Source organism: Drosophila subpulchrella, unplaced genomic scaffold, assembly GCF_014743375.2.
Source record: "Drosophila subpulchrella strain 33 F10 #4 breed RU33 unplaced genomic scaffold, RU_Dsub_v1.1 Primary Assembly Seq16, whole genome shotgun sequence".
NCBI classification, from domain to species: domain Eukaryota; kingdom Metazoa; phylum Arthropoda; class Insecta; order Diptera; family Drosophilidae; genus Drosophila; species Drosophila subpulchrella.
The window spans coordinates 1865836-1881816 of NW_023665498.1; positions in this window are offsets into that span (position 1 = coordinate 1865836).

The window sequence follows — 15981 nt, forward strand, 5'->3', positions numbered from 1 at the left end:
TTATCAAGAACATAGGTTTGGGGCATTCCCTGGAAACCCGGCTACCCAAAACGGAATTTTGATGCCGTATTTTTAAACATTTTTCATGTGATAGTGTACGTTAAGCCAAACACAAAAAGGCAAACACTATTTGTAGCTTGTCGCATGTTGGGCTGTTACCCTACAGTAAGCTTTGAAAAACAATTTTAAACGAGTAAGCCGATTTTTATACAACACAGGGCTTTTTGGCCAAAAACATTCCAGTGTTTAATACTGTACTGTAGTCGGCGCCCTCGACCAAAAGATACCCGTTACTCAGATAAGGGGAGTGCGAGGGAGATATACATGCAACAAAGTGACTGTTTAAAGTATTGCACACCCCGCAACATCGCCACCTAGCGTCGATTCCTTTTATTTACTTATGACTTTATAATAGATAGTCCGATTTTACCAATTCTTGGCATGAAGATAGATATTGAAAGTAATCTTAAAATTTCAATTACACTTTTATAGAACATTAAAAATGGTGGCTCGTTAGCGTTAGTGTTATGGTCCTTTGTGGGCGATAGCGTGGTCATGGCACCCTGAATAAATAAAATTGTGCTGCCCCAGAACCTCAAGAACCCGCATGCCAAGTCCCAACTTTCGAGCTTTTATAGTTTCCCAGATGTCAGACTTCATACGAATGGACAGAGAGACGGACAGACGGTCATGGCTATATCAAAGACTATAAAATACAAGTATGCGTATTCAGGGTAAGCAAGAGAGAACGCAATAGTCGATGCCATCGACTATCATATAACCGTAACTCAGCTAAGGGGTGTGCGAGGGAGATAGAGATATACAAGTGGTATTTGATTAAACCTTTCTAATAAATGGTCAAAATATAACAATCTTTTGCATGTGATTGGACATTTTTAATCGAAACATTATCTTATTAAAATTTTACAAAAGTAATTAAAAATGTGGGTGGGTTTTAGCGTTGACACAAACGAGCGCTGCCCAAGAAGGTCAAGAATCTACATGCCAAGTCCCAATTTTTCCGCTCTTATAGTTTCCGAGACCTCAGCGTTCATACGGACAGACGAACATGGCTATATCGACCCGGCTAGTGATCCTGATCCAGAATATATGTTCTTTATAGGGTCGGAAACGCATCTTTTTAGCTGTTACATACTTTCCAACGAATCTAGTATAATTAAAACATCCACTATCAGATAACCGTAACCAGCGACACTTAACAAAGTGACAGTGATCATTTTAAATTTAAATGGAAAACCGTTAATGAAATAATCCATTTAAAAATATTAAGTTGTTCGCCTGGTTTCCTGCTGAAGGCGTCTCCTAGTGATGCCAGTACTGGGGCACCTAATAATCTTCTTCTTGGTCGTGGGAGAGCCGGGCAAATGCAGATAAGATGTTCCAGGATTTCGATAGCCCCCGATTCATCGCATTTCTGCAGGTGCGGCTGTTGAGTATTCCGAGTGTGGTTGCGTGTGATGCGGCCAGACAGTGGCCTGTGAGGATTCCGACTAACAGTCTTCAGTCTTTCGGTGGTAGATGCAGTACATAGTGTCCGCCTGTTTCTCCAGGTCGCTTTGTAGCGTTCGAAGGGAAATAAGCACGTTCTTCGTTCTGTCGTTCGTCAGCTCTACGCCCTCCTTTGCAAGAACATTAGCTGTCTCGTTGTCATCGATGCCTGGTGGCTGGGAACCCAATAGATCCGCACTGATTTTGTCTTGCTGAGGCTATCTAGTGCCTCCGTGCACGCCATTACATTTTTCGGTACCTTGTATCTCTTAGTAAAAAGAATGAGGTCCGTTTTGTCCGCATTGATACTGAGTCCCACCTTTTTCGCCCACTCACATATCTCCATGAGTGCTGATTCCATTATGGAGCTAAGGGTCGATGGACTGCAGCTAAGCAGGTTTCTTATCCAGAGGCTTATTGCGGGATGCGTGTTGGTCGCTTCTGGGCGATCCATTATAGCATCCGTTTTGACATTGTTAAATGCTTCGGGTATATCTACGAATACTCCAAGCGCATTTTCCTTAAAGTGTAGGGCTCTCTCCACGGTTACTACTAGCGAGTGTAGTGCCGTTTCAACAGATTTTTTTTTGGTTTAGGCGTGCTGGTTGGATGACACGAGTCTCCCTACATCATTCCTGATGTGTAGATCCAGCAGCTTTTCCAAAGTTTTGAGTAAGAAAGAGGTGAGGCTTCTCGGCCTGTAATCCTTGGGTTTGCGTGACTCCACAATCCGAGAGGTCCTCCATTGGATTGGGATATAGCCCGTGCTTAGGCATGCCGAGTATATTTCATAAAGCCATGGGGTGATCCTTTCCTTGGTCACCTGTAACACGGCTGGAAATATTTCATCTAGTCCTGTTGCCTTATAGCTCGCAATGGAGTCTATAGCCCAGCTGATATTCCTAGGTGTTATTAGAGCGTGTTGGCGTCTAGGACATCCGTGCATCCTGGGAAGTGCGATTGCATAAGTGCTGTTAGGGCCTCTTCACTGTCCTCAGTCCGCTGGTCGTCGTCGCATTTTAGCTGACTCTGTATGGTAGGTTGCTTCGAAAGCAGCCTCCGGAGTCTAGCTGTTTCCGGGATGTTCTTGATACTGGAGCAGAAGTTTCTCCACGAGCTTCTCTGTGCCCTGCGTGATTCCTTCTTGTAATCCCTAAGTATGATTTTGTATTCCTCATTGTCTGATTTTTTGGCAATTTTGAATTATTCTCGGAGGTAATTTCTTTTGAGTGTTAGTTCCCGATTCCACCGTGGTGGCTTGGTCTTCTTCCTTATTCCTGATGGCATCCAGTAATTCCTTGAACAGGGTCTCTATTGACGTTTCTATATCTTTCACGGATTTTACTACGCCCGGGCTAGTCGCGAGTTTCGTGGTATCTGTCCTTGTAAACTTTTCCCAGTTCAGTTACCTTTAGAGTACTTTTAAAATCAAACCTGAACTGAATATACCCGTGATCTGAGAAGGATGGTGTTTATAGGACTCTCCATTCAGAGACCGAAGTACTTTGTCCCTTTACAAGCGTTATGTCTTGAACGGTTAACGAGGTAGGACCTACGAAGTTGTGATCCTCCCCCCACGTTTGCTATATATAAGTTGGTAGATAGAACAAAGTCTAAGAGTGACTCACCTCTGCCGTTGATGTCGGAGCTTGCTCCTATGTGCGTGTGCGCCTTTATCGTCGGGGTGGCGCTTCTTAAGACGCAGGTAGACACTACCCATGCCCCATGCCATCTTCCCGAATCTTGGGTACAGCAGATCCTCCGCCTCCATGTTGATTTGGAGAACCACACTTTAGCGCCCCTCTTTGGGTAGTGGGCTGGCCATATGCAGAATCTTCCAATTCGCCGTTGGGACGTCTGGGTTCTGCCGTTGAAGGAGCTTTAGCGGCCGATCCCCTTGGATTGCGATGGGGAAGAGCACTTTCGCCTTCGGTATGGATGGGATTAATTCCCTGTCCACCACCTCTAGCTTGGCCCCCTCCCACAACGCCTCCAGATGGCAAACCGTTTGCGTCAGCAACTTCCTGGTTGGATCGTCGTTGCACTTCAGGATTTTCACACAGCGTTCAACCACCCTGCACCATCGAATGTGGGCAAGGGGGATGTGGGTGCCTCTTCCATCCGTGCAAAGAGAGACTTATCGAGTCGCGCATGGACGATCTTTCAGCGCACTTCCGTCATCTTCCCATTCTCGTCGTTCCTGTCAATGAGTGCCACGATCAGGTTTCTGTTGACTACATCACTGACCTTGACCTACCTGTTGGGCTTTTGAAGAAGAAGGAGTGTGCAGTGAGTTAAAGTGCGGAATCCAGCGCTCCGCTGAAAAAGGTCGGCCAGCAGCGTCCACCTGCAGCGGCGCGGCGGCCCGCGGCTTCCAGGGACTCACTTGTTTCCGCACATGAAGGCAAACCCACCGTGCACTCCAGAAGGCATCCAGGCTGACATCAAGATTTCTCGGGAACCAGGCCACAGCAAAAAACACTCTCTTGAGTGTTTTCTAGATGGCGGTTAAATATTGTTGTTGCACCTCCTCTTCAGCTTCTCACGCTTTGTGCCGCATTATGCTCAGCTGGCCTGAGCAGTGTTGCACAACGTCAGCAGAATCAGCTGATCGCAGGGCAAGCGGGCAAAAGCTCCCTGTCATGATAGATCGAGATGCTACATGTAGATGTCTTGTTGGTGCGGCGCCCAGCGTTGAAACGTATTGCCTACACTTGAGCGTTGCTGCTAACTGACGATTGCTACCTGCTACGGGTTACACGTGTCGATCGGCGCTCAGCAGTAGCATACATCTAAGGGTGGCTGCTCGAACTCTTTGGCAAGGAGTCCGGGATCGAACGAGTGACATCACTTCTGCACGGCAGAGGTCTTCCTGGTGCCAAAGGTCAAGAAGCAGACAGATTGCAAACCCTCCGCTAACACGGAACACCGTGAAACGGGGCCCTGGCGACCGAGTAGAGGCGGTATAACCTCCATCGGAAATTCGTGGGAAAATCCGCAGCCACCAGTGGAAACCCCGATCCGCGCCCACCGATTTTATCGCAAAAAATCCACGTAACGTCTGACCCATACGGGAAGGCTGCGTGGTCTGCGTCTGTGTCATATTGGCCGGCAGTCACGACACCTGGCAGCAGGTATAAAATGCTAACAACCTGGCAGTAGGTATAAAATGTCGACAAAAACGAAACTACTCCAGGTGGCAACCACACAAGTGGAAATCCACCCGTGGGAGCCCCCACGGCCAGGGCACGGATTCTGGAGGCCCTAGATCCCATTCCCAACAACAAACCTAGCGAGACGGTGGCGAACTTGTCCGTCTCGACAGTGAATGCACCAAGCTTAAGCAGGAGGAACGATAACACAGGCACGGAAGCAGCCGGAGCGTTCAAGAGCAGCTCGAAGCTTCTTAGGTCATCAGTCCTAAAAAAACACACTGACCAGTCGTCCCCACGGGAAGATGACGAGGTGCAGGACTCGGCCAAACGCCAAGGGGACCCAGGCAGCCCAACCGGTGTGCAGAGAACTACCTCTGCAAAGAGGGCCAAAGCGGACCAGGAGCTCACTGGACCGGAACAGCTCGCGGAGATTGGAGCGCTCCTCGACGAAGTCCTCCATCTTACGACTGTAATGCAGGTGCGACACATCAATGTGACCATGAAAGCGATGTTCTCGAGGATGAAGTCCCTCCAAGAAGGTGCATTGATCACCTTCAAACAAATTGGAGACTCCCACCTGCAAACAGAGCTCATGGAGTGCACGAAATGCAAAGGCCCACTCCGAAACAGCGAGAGCAAGGAGCAACAGACTCCGGTTTGTCTCAAAAAGGACAACGCCGCTCAAACGGAGTTCTGGCGAAACGCGACACAAGGCCCCACGGTCACCATCGCGGCGCAAACAGACCCGTGGCGAAGGCTAAGTCAATCCGACACGGTTCTAGACGGGGGAGAGCCCCCGACTCCACCAACGCAATCGTCTGCGCTAATGGCGCCCTCGGGTTCCCAGCAGAAAAAGAGGAAAAATTCACAAGAAGAAAATGCCAAAAACCGAGGCCCCCGAGAAAAAACACCCGCGAGAGGCAGCGCTGGAAAAGACGCGACCACCGCCTCGAGAAAAGCGACACCGCCTGGACGCCCTTATAGTGGAAGCGAATGGCAAGACCTACAGCGAAGTCCTAGCTATGGTCACCCGTAGGGACGACGGCAAGCTGCAAAGCCTCAGCACCCGAGTAAACAAGGTCTGGCGTACAGCGAACGGGAACCTTCTTCTGGAGCTCAACAGAAGCGAGGACACCAGCACGGATGCAATAAAAGAGAGCCTTAAGGCGGTTCTAGGAGAAGCGACTGCGGTGCGAGCGTTATCCGAAAGCGCGAGGACAAAGACGGTGGTGATTAGTGACCTGGATCCGCTAGTTGTGGCCGAAGATGTCACCAAAGCACTGGTGGACCAATTCGCCGTGAACGCCGAATCGGTTAAGCTGAGGAGTCTACGTCCATCATACAGAGACACTCAGACGGTAGTTGGACTGCCCAGCAAAGATGCAGAAGCGGTTCTCGGTAAGGGCAAAATCAAGTTAGGATGGTCTATCTGCAAAATGAAGGAGAGGGACTCACAGCCCACGTGCTACAAGTGCACATTGCACATTGCTACAAAGTGCCATAGGAAAGTGAACAGAAGCGGGTGCTGCATTAAGTGCGACAAGACGGGGCACAAAATCGCTCAATGTCCCAAAGAGAGCGTATGCTTTTTATGCACCGAAGGAGGACCGAAGTCGAGGAACCACCAAGCAGGAAGCAGTCGGTGTCCTCACGCCGCGAAAAGAGCCGTAGCCAAACCCCGCGAATGGAAGTGATCCAGATAAACCTGAATCACTGCTGGGCTACGCAGGACCTACTCCTGCAGTCAGTGAGGGAATGTAAGGCGGATCTGGCTGTCATCAGCAAACCTTACAAAGTCAAAGACGACGGCGACTGGGTAACGGACACATCGGACGCACAAGGCCGCGATATGGCTGTGCAAAAGAAACGGCAAATCTTTTCTGGACGTGCATAAGGGTTTGAGTTTCATCCGAGCTCGAATAGGCGAAATGTGGGTCTACAGCTGCTATCTAGCACCTAGCCTGTCCACGACGGACCTTAGCCTTGCACTGCACGTGACCACCTTCGATGTAAGGGGTCGATACCCTACTATCATCGCAGCCGACTTAAACTCGTGGGCCGAAGAATGGGGGTGCCCCATTAGCAACATAAGGGGGCGAGCCCTACTCAGTGCCCTTGCAACGCTAGACGTTGGGCTGCTAAATGAAGGGGCGCAGGAGACTTTCAAATGGGCTGGAGCTGGGTCTATCATAGACCTCACATTTGTGAGCTCCCCGCTATCCCGCCGTTCTCACTGGAGAATCGGCGACCTCTGCACGGCCAGCGACCACGAGGCAATCATATGCACAGTGGGCATACTCCCGGGACCAGGAACCCTGAACAGAGTTGTCAAGGGCTACCGCCAGGAGACGCTGAACGCCAACAAGCCGGTAGCTTGGTGGAACTCCGAAATAGCGACCCTTAGAAGGAAATGCCTCAAAGCCAGAAAAGCTCTTCAACAGTCAAAAGGACGAGGCCGCACACGCCGCCTTCAAGCAAGCCAGGAGGTCCCTGAAGTACGCCATACTGGACAGCAAACGGGAATGTTCCCTGAAGCTATGCGACGCAGCCGAACAGGATCCGTGGGGTGGGGCCTACAGACTCGTGGTAGAGCGAGTAAACGCAGGCAGCCACTCTCCAACGGACCCTGAAACCCTTAGTGAGATTGTTCGCACATTGTTTCCTTCGGGTAGCGTTAAGGAGAGTGCACAGTACGAAACGGCGCCTACGTGGGAGATCGAGGATATTACGGAGGCCGAGGTTGCTGAAGCAGGACGCAGCCTGCAGAACAACAAAGCCCCAGGTCCCGACGCAGTGCCCAACAGAGCAATGAAGCTGGCGCTTGGGCTTCGGCCGGGCACTTTCGCGGACCTCTACAACGCCTGCCTGCGCGAGGGAACATTTCCCCGAAGATGGAAAGTACAGAAGCTGCTTCTACTCAACAAACCTGGGAAGCCGCCTGGTGAAGCTTCCTCCTACAGGCCAATTTGTCTGCTTGACACTGTTGGCAAAGTGTTCGAGAAGCTCATCTCGAAACGGCTAAGTCTGGCCCGGTTTGGTTTCCGGAAAAAAAAGTCCACACTAGACGTGATCCGAACGGTCACCGGGATAGCTGCGGAAGCCATGCGTGGGAAGCGTTGGAAAGGCGGTACAAAGAGATACTGTCTTCTAGTCACGCTCGACATCAAGAATCCATTCAACACGGCGAACTGGACAAGAATTATGCAGGCACTAAGACGGCAACGGATCCCGGAGTACCTCATCAAGATAGTCGATAGCTACCTTGGCGAAAGGGTGCTACTGTTCGATACGAGCGACGGCCCAAAAGAGTACAACGTTACTGCTGGGGTCCTACAAGGATCGGTCCTGGGCCCCCTGTTGTAAAACACAATGTACGATGAAGTGCTGAGGCTTCCCATGCCTGCCAACGTTCACGTGACTGGCTTCGCGGACGACATCGCCATTATGATCGTGGCTAGGACGACAGCCGAAGTTTAGGACATGGCCAACACTGCGGTAAAGAAGGTGGAGTCATGGCTGTCACTTGCCGGGCTTTAACTCGCGGCACATAAGACAGAGGCTGTTCTTATAAGCAGCCGGCAACTATTCGAGACGGCCAAGCTGACGGTTGGAGGGGTCGACATAGTCTCCCAAAGAGCGATCAAATATCTAGGCGTCATGATTGACGCCAGGCTGTCTTACAAAGAGCACCTGGAGTATGTCAACAAAAAGGCCGAGGGGCCCAAAGCAGGAACGGAGGAAACTCATAGCGAGCGTCGCCCCAGTATGGTCTAAGGCCGCCACGACCCCCTCGTACATGAGTGTCTGGCACGCACTCACAGACAATGTGCCACCAGGATATCCTGTGCCTTCCGGACAATCTCCGAGGAAGCGCCGCTGGTCATCGCTGGTCTAGTTACAGTACAAAAGCTATTAAAAGAGCCAGCAGAAGTGGAGGAAACGTCCACGAGCACGGACGACCAATCTAGGCGCGAGGCGCGACGGCCCGCGAGAGAGAGATCCATCACTCGGTGGCAGGAGAGATGGGATTCCGCGACCTGTGGGCGCTGGACCCACGCTTTTATTTCCGTCTTGAGTCCTTGTCTGGAAAGGAAGTATGGGCAGGTGGACTTCTACCTGACCCGATCCTGAGTGGACACGGATGCTTCCGGTCGTACTTGAAGAAGTACGGACACGATAAAAGGGACGGATGCCCATCCTGCTGCTCTGGAATCGTAGAGGACACGCACCACGTCCTATTCGAGTGCGTGCGGTTCGCAGAGGACAGGACCGCACAAGCCCCAGCACGCTAGTGCCAACCATGTTAAGAGGCCAAATGGAGTGGGACGCGACGGCCAAACGCCGCGTCTCTAATGCGAAAACTCAGGATAGCTGAGAGGGAGAGGAGAGGTCTGCCAAGCATTGCTTTGCGGCCGTACCGCACAACTTCTACAGTTTACGCCCATTTATATATATATTTGTTAGTAGATTTAAGTCAATAAGGTACAAAGGAATAAAAAAAAAAGAAAACCTGTTGTGTTTCCTTGTACTTTGGGTGTCGGAGGAATTGCCTCCTTGGCAGCCTTCCTTCCTCAATCCTTTGTTCTGCACATGCTAGATTTTTCCTTCTCCTCCTGGAAGAAGGTCGCTGTGTCCTCTTGATCTTGAGGGCTGCCTTGTATTGCGCTTTAGCCTTCATCCCCTCGCTTGTACGCTTCAGCCCTTTCCTATGCGGGAAGTCGAACCTGGTTCAGGCAAGCCGGTATGGCTTTTTTCGGCTTAGTGTAGCACGGTCTCCGACCCCGAGTCTACTTCAACCGCTGGCGACACGCAGATAGGAGTGCTCCTCCCCGTTCCCGCCGACGGCAGAAGTCGTACCCAGCCCCGATTTTTCCGTTCTCGCCGTCCACACTGGTTTGTTTTTCAGGGTAACCACCCACTTGCGTTTTATGCCTACCGCTAAGCACCTCCAACCATGGCCACTTCAAGGGGTTGAACCAGTCGCCTTAGCTAGACACTGTACTACCTCTGGCAGGACAAGCGACATTGCATTACCCTGCTCGGGGTAATGCAGTGACCCAGCCCAGCCGGTACCCACGTGGAGGGATCAGCTGGAGGATTTTCGCCAGCCCAAGAACACTATGGAACTAAATAAATTCGAAACGCACAAAATAATCAAATTTGTTAAACCTAGAAAACAAACCAAACCAAAAGAAAACAACTCGAAGGAAACCCAAAGAAGGAAGGGAGGGCTGAAGAGCTTTTCTTCGCCAACAACGCTGGAAAATATATATAATTTTATTGAAAAAAAAAGAAACTTAGTTCCTTACATAAATAAATTTATAAAAATCAGTAAGATATTTTTATTATTCAATTTGGACGTCGTCACGAGTAGTAAATAAGTGCAATGTAATCACACTGTTAAAAAAGCCAACGATGCTGTGTTTTGGTGGCGAAAAGACGCTTAGCGCGATGTGAAGTCGCGCTTTATTTGGTGTAATTGACATTGCACTTAATAATAATATTTGAAAAGCACAAATCACAGACAAACTTACTTTAAGTATGAGTCGGGCCCAGCGTCATCGCGAGCACCCCAAAGGGTCCGCTCTCTTTACAGCGAAGTAACGCATACTTTACATATGTATAAGCTAAAGACACTAACGCTGAATCGAACTCCTCCAAAAACGACAGGAACGCGCGCAATAACCCCAACCCTTTTCGCTGAACTCAAGCCAATAATGAATGAAAGACCAGCGCACTGCCGGCAAAAACAAGTTTAACCGTGCAGACTGTAATGGACCGCTACAATCAAATAAAGCAGAAATTAAGCCTACAGAATGCTAGGTCCGGCAAAATATCAAGGAGTGTTCCCTTAAAAAAAAGCAATATTAATGAGACTAAAGTCCAAATCAAACACGAAGACAAGCTTAGAATTCTGACTAAATACCTAGACGACGACAAAAAGAACTACTACACTTATCAGCTTAAAAGCAGCACAGGCCAACAAGTAGTAATAAAGAGCATTGAAGCAAACGTACTACCAACAGATTTAGCACATGCACTTAGGGAGAACGGATTTGAAGTAAGAACAGTTACCACCATAATTAATAGAAATCGACGCCCTCAACTCTTATTATAGGTGGAACCAGCGCTTAAAGCTTTAAAAATGAATGAAGTGCATTCCATCTACAAGCTTCAGTACTTACTTAACCGCAGGGTCTCTGTTGAAGAAATGGAAATATTGATACGTAACCTGCAATTTATGGAGACGACCATGCAAGGTCTTGTGAGCAACCGAGATATTTTGATTCAGTTGCTCCAAAACACCTTATGAAATTAATCAATGGCTTCCCTGCGTGTAGCACTTTAGAATGCTAACGGCTTTTCACGGCACAATCTTGAGATAGCCCAAGTCATTAATGATAACGAAATCGACGCCATGCTTTTTGCTTAAACACACATTACAAACAAATACAATTTCCAAGTCCGTGGGTACTTGTTCTACAGTACAAGTCATCATGACGGAAAAGCACATGGAGGTACCGGAATCTTAATCAGAAACCGCATAAAGCATTACTTCCACAATGAGTTCGCAACAAACTATTTGCAAGGGAAAGTCAATATATAACTCTAGCAGCTGTATACTGTCCTTCCCGTTTCACAATAACCAAAGCACAGCTAAACCAACGGTCCGGTCTGGTCCGATTTGGTCTCAGCGGCTCGAGTCTCAACACCCCAAAGAAGAAACTCAACGTACAACCAAAGATACGTAATGCACAAATCGAGAGGCTGGTCCAGGAAAAACGCCGATCACGAAGAGAGTGGCAGTTACTTAGATCAACTTTACAACTTTTCCCTAATATTGACTTTTATATGACTGCTCACAATTATTATTTGATTGAACCGATCTTCTCGGATACAAAAATGGACTGCCCGGCCAAGGATCGATTATCTGATAAGCAAACCTCGGTTTAAATGAATTGGAGAACTCATTAAGAGTTTGACAAGAGTTGGACTCAAGAGAGTCGGGAGATTGGGTGATCAAATTCTCTACTCGATTGCTAAACGGATTACGCTGCAGTTTTGAGGCTCGCCGGGTGTTGACCGGATGCTTGTGTTTACATTAACTGGACCCAGCTTAGTTTACGTTAGGAATTCTAAATTGAATCGTCCCGATTCATTGGAAGTGACGGATAAACTGAATGTGATAATTAAATATATTAAAGTTATTATGATCAGTATTAACGCTATTGGAATTTGAGTTTGTTTAATTTGAATAAAGGGGTTTAATATGTTAATGTTATCGAATGAAAGTTCCGAATCATTTGACATAAGATATTCGGATACTACAAAATTATTATACTGTTTAGCAGTGATATATTCTATTACCTTATGGTCCAGATAAGTGTAGGATATATTATTTATTGTAGTAGTACTATTTCGCGGAATTGGTTTCACATCAATACCCACGTACGGAAAAGTACCCTGTTCAATTTTGTTCGAGAAAAAGTATCACGATTTAGAAGTATACGGTATTCCCGATCTCATCTTACCTACAGCGCTTCTCCTTGGCAGAGACGCCCTTAAATTAATCAAAATTAAACTTTTTGTGAAAAGAAATCATGAAAGAAATGAATCAAATTTAATTTCAATAAATAATCGTATTGCTTTCGTTAATGAATCATTCTGTGCATCCTTGCTAAGCGATATAAATAATAGATTAATTTTAGATAAAACGCAACCCTTTAAACTAAGTATTGATTCTGTAAACCCGAATGCACCCTTGGTTCCTGATGATTTTCTCGCGGATTGGCTTTCTGATATGAAAAGCATTTGTGGAGCTATGTCTATTGACCTTGATAACGTAGATATAGGCCGCGATTTTGGTGTTTCTTCAGCTGAGAAATGTAGTAGTATCATAAAGCATTACTCGGGTCGCCTAAATGTTTAATGAGCATACGATTAACTGATTCTACACCGTTTCATAGTGCACCGAGAAGATTATCATACTTAGAGAGAGACGTTGTTAATAAAACAGTTGCCGAGTTGTTAGCCAGTAATATTATTAGACCTAGTCAGTCCCCTTATGCATCTCCCATAGTCCTTGTCAAGAAAAAGAATAGAGAAAAAAATGCTCATGTGCATCGATTACCGAGCGTTAAATAAATTAACAATTAGAGATAACTTTCCGTTTCCATTGATCGAAGATTGCTTAGAATATCTCGAAAGTAAAAAGGTTTTTTCAGTTGTAGATTTAAAGAGTGGATTCCACCAAATCGGTATGGACCCCGAGTCCGTGAAATACACCGCTTTTATAACACCTGACGGACACTATGAATACTTGCGTATGCCTTTCGGCCTAAAAAATGGCCCTGCCGTTTTTCAACGATTTATTTCCAACGTACTCCATGAAATGATACGTAATCGTCAGGTTTATGTTTATATGGATGACATCATCCTGGCGACTTGTACGGTAGAAGAACATCTTGTTTTACTTTCCAAATTACTAGACCGTCTTAATGAAAACCGTCTTGAAATTAATTACAAGAAAAGTGTATTCCTAAAGAACCGCATTGATTATTTAGGATACAATGTCTGTACGAATGGTATTCTTCCAAACGAGACACACCTTAAGCCCATTCGTGAATACCCTGAACCTCTGAATTGTAAGTCCCTTCATTCTTGTTTAGGCTTATTCTCATACTTCCGTAAGTTTGTTCCGTCATTTTCACGTATTGCTAAACCGTTGTCTGATCTGCTTAAAAATGGAGGTCCGTTCCCGATGGGAAAACTGGAAATGGAAGCTTTTACTAGCTTAAAGAAAGCATTGTCAAGTCAGCCCGTTCTTTCCTTATTTAACCCTTATAGCGAAACCGAACTGCATACCGATGCGAGCTCCCACGGGTTTGGAGCTGTGCTGATGCAGCGCCAAGATGATGGCAAGTTACATCCGGTCTTTTTCTATTCCCGTAAAGCGACTGCCGCCGAATCTCGTTATCATAGTTTTGAGCTTGAGACCCTTGCGATAATATATTCTCTCCGTCGTTTCCGTGTGTATTTAGAACACAAGCCGTTCCGTATCGTTACCGATTGTAATTTCCTTGTTCAGACGTTAAGTAAGAAATCCATAAATCCCCGTATTGCACGATGGTCCTTAGAATTGGAAAATTATAACTACTCTATTGTACATAGACCCGGTTCTAGTATGACGCACGTTGATGCCTTGAGTCGACAAACCGAATTGTTAGATACCGTGATAGATGAAATTTGCGATCCGTGTGTGCTTCCGACTAAGCCGAAATCCCTTGGGATTCATGATAGTGTTTTAGAACCGATATACCCGTACGATCCTTTGAGTCCGATAGATCCGTGTGAATCCGTTAGCCGTATGAAACCGATAGATCCGTATGAATCCGTTAGCAGTATGAACCCGATAGGTCCGTGTGAATCCGTTAGCCGTATGAATCCGATAGATCCGTGTGAATCCGTTAGCCATATGAATCCGATAGATCCGTGTGAATCCGTTAGCCGTATGAATCCGGTAGATCCGCGTAAGACCGTTAGATCCTTGAGCCCGTACGATAATGAAAAACCGTTAGGTCTGTGTGACTCCGTAAACCAGTTAGATCTCGTTGGTCGTCTCGCGATAGCTATTCCCAAAAGTTCCGTAAATCTGTGTCCGTCACTTCCGTGCGATGTAAATGTGGATACCGTAGTAAATGTAGTTGGAGCTACCCCTGGGGATATAGATTTACTCTTACAGACCGAGCAGATTAGGGATCCGGAAATTGTCAAACTCCGTGATAAATTAGAAAGAGAAGCCGTTGGTTGTTCTGAACTTATTGATGGAATAATTTATAGAAAGAATGATGCCGGAAGGTTATGTTTGTATGCTCCAACTCAAATACAAGAACAGTTGATCAGATTGTGTCATGAAAAGTTGGGTCATCTTGGTGTTGATAAGTGTGTTGATGACCTGAAAGATAAGTATTGGTTTCCGTTGTTGAGAAGCAAAGTTGAATCCTTTATCCGCAATTGTTTGCCGTGTATCCTGCATTCAGTACCTAAAAGTGTCCATGACCGTACCCTTCATAGCATTCCGAAAGCCCCAATTCCGTTTGATACCATTCACATTGACCACTTGGGTCCGTTGCCGTGCATCAATTCGAAAAGAAAACACCTGTTAGTTGCTATCGATGCTTTTACCAAGTTCGTAAAATTGTACCCGGTTAATTCTACCAGTACCAAAGAAGTTAATTCCAGTCTTTTGAAATATTTTGAGTATTATACTTGTTTTACATCATTTGAGTTTTCTAGTTTCCTAAGTGAGCGAAATATAGAGCACATTAAAGTTGCTACCGCTGCCCCCCAGGCGAATGGTCAGGTGGAACGCATAAACCGAGTGTTAACCCCGATGTTAGGAAAATTATCCGAACCGTTGAATCAATCCGATTGGTACAAGTTGGTCAACCGAGTTGAATTTGCAATCAATAATTCCGATCAGAAGAGTACCGGAAAGACTCCAAGTATTTTGCTTTTTGGTAGCAACCAACGGGGACCTATTGTAGACGAATTATCCGAGTATCTTGAGGAGAAGTTTAGCCTTTTTAACCCGCGTGATGTTACCTCCGAAAGGATAAAAGCTAGTGAAAATATTAAACGGTCACAAGAGCAAAATGAATTTCGATATGCTTTGAAACATAAGGCACCCCCCCGTTATAAGGTTAACGATTTTGTAGCTATCCGAAATGTTGATGTTACTCCAGGATCTTGTAAGAAATTTTCGCCGAAATATCGTGGTCCTTATAAAATCAACCGTGTATTCCCGAATGATAGATATGAAGTCACCGACATAGAAGAGTGCCAGCTCACCCAACTACCTTACAAGGGCATTCTTGAAGCCGCCAGACTTAAACCTTGGGTGCAAACGTGTACGAAAACCGTTAATTCTTATAGTTGACTTAGTAGTTAGTAAATATGTAAAGATCGAGGTCGATCTAGAGTCAGAATTGGCCGAATGTAAGCTGTGTAATTCCAGTGCATAATGTTATTTAGTATATTTAGTGCAATCTAGTATTAATCGATTTAGTTTTAAGAGATATTGTAAATAATAATGAACGGGCACACTACTAATAAGCGACGCCGACCATGAAGAACAAAAAGCGCAACCAAATTTAAAATTTTTAAATAAAAAACCGATAAGTTTATATTACAAAGAGATTTTTCTTCATTTAGTAGCCTAGTAAAACAAGTACTTTCTGGACTTAAAGTTTCAATATTATTAAATATTTCTGTTTTAAAATTAGAAATTACATAGTATCTATCGCTACATTTAGCG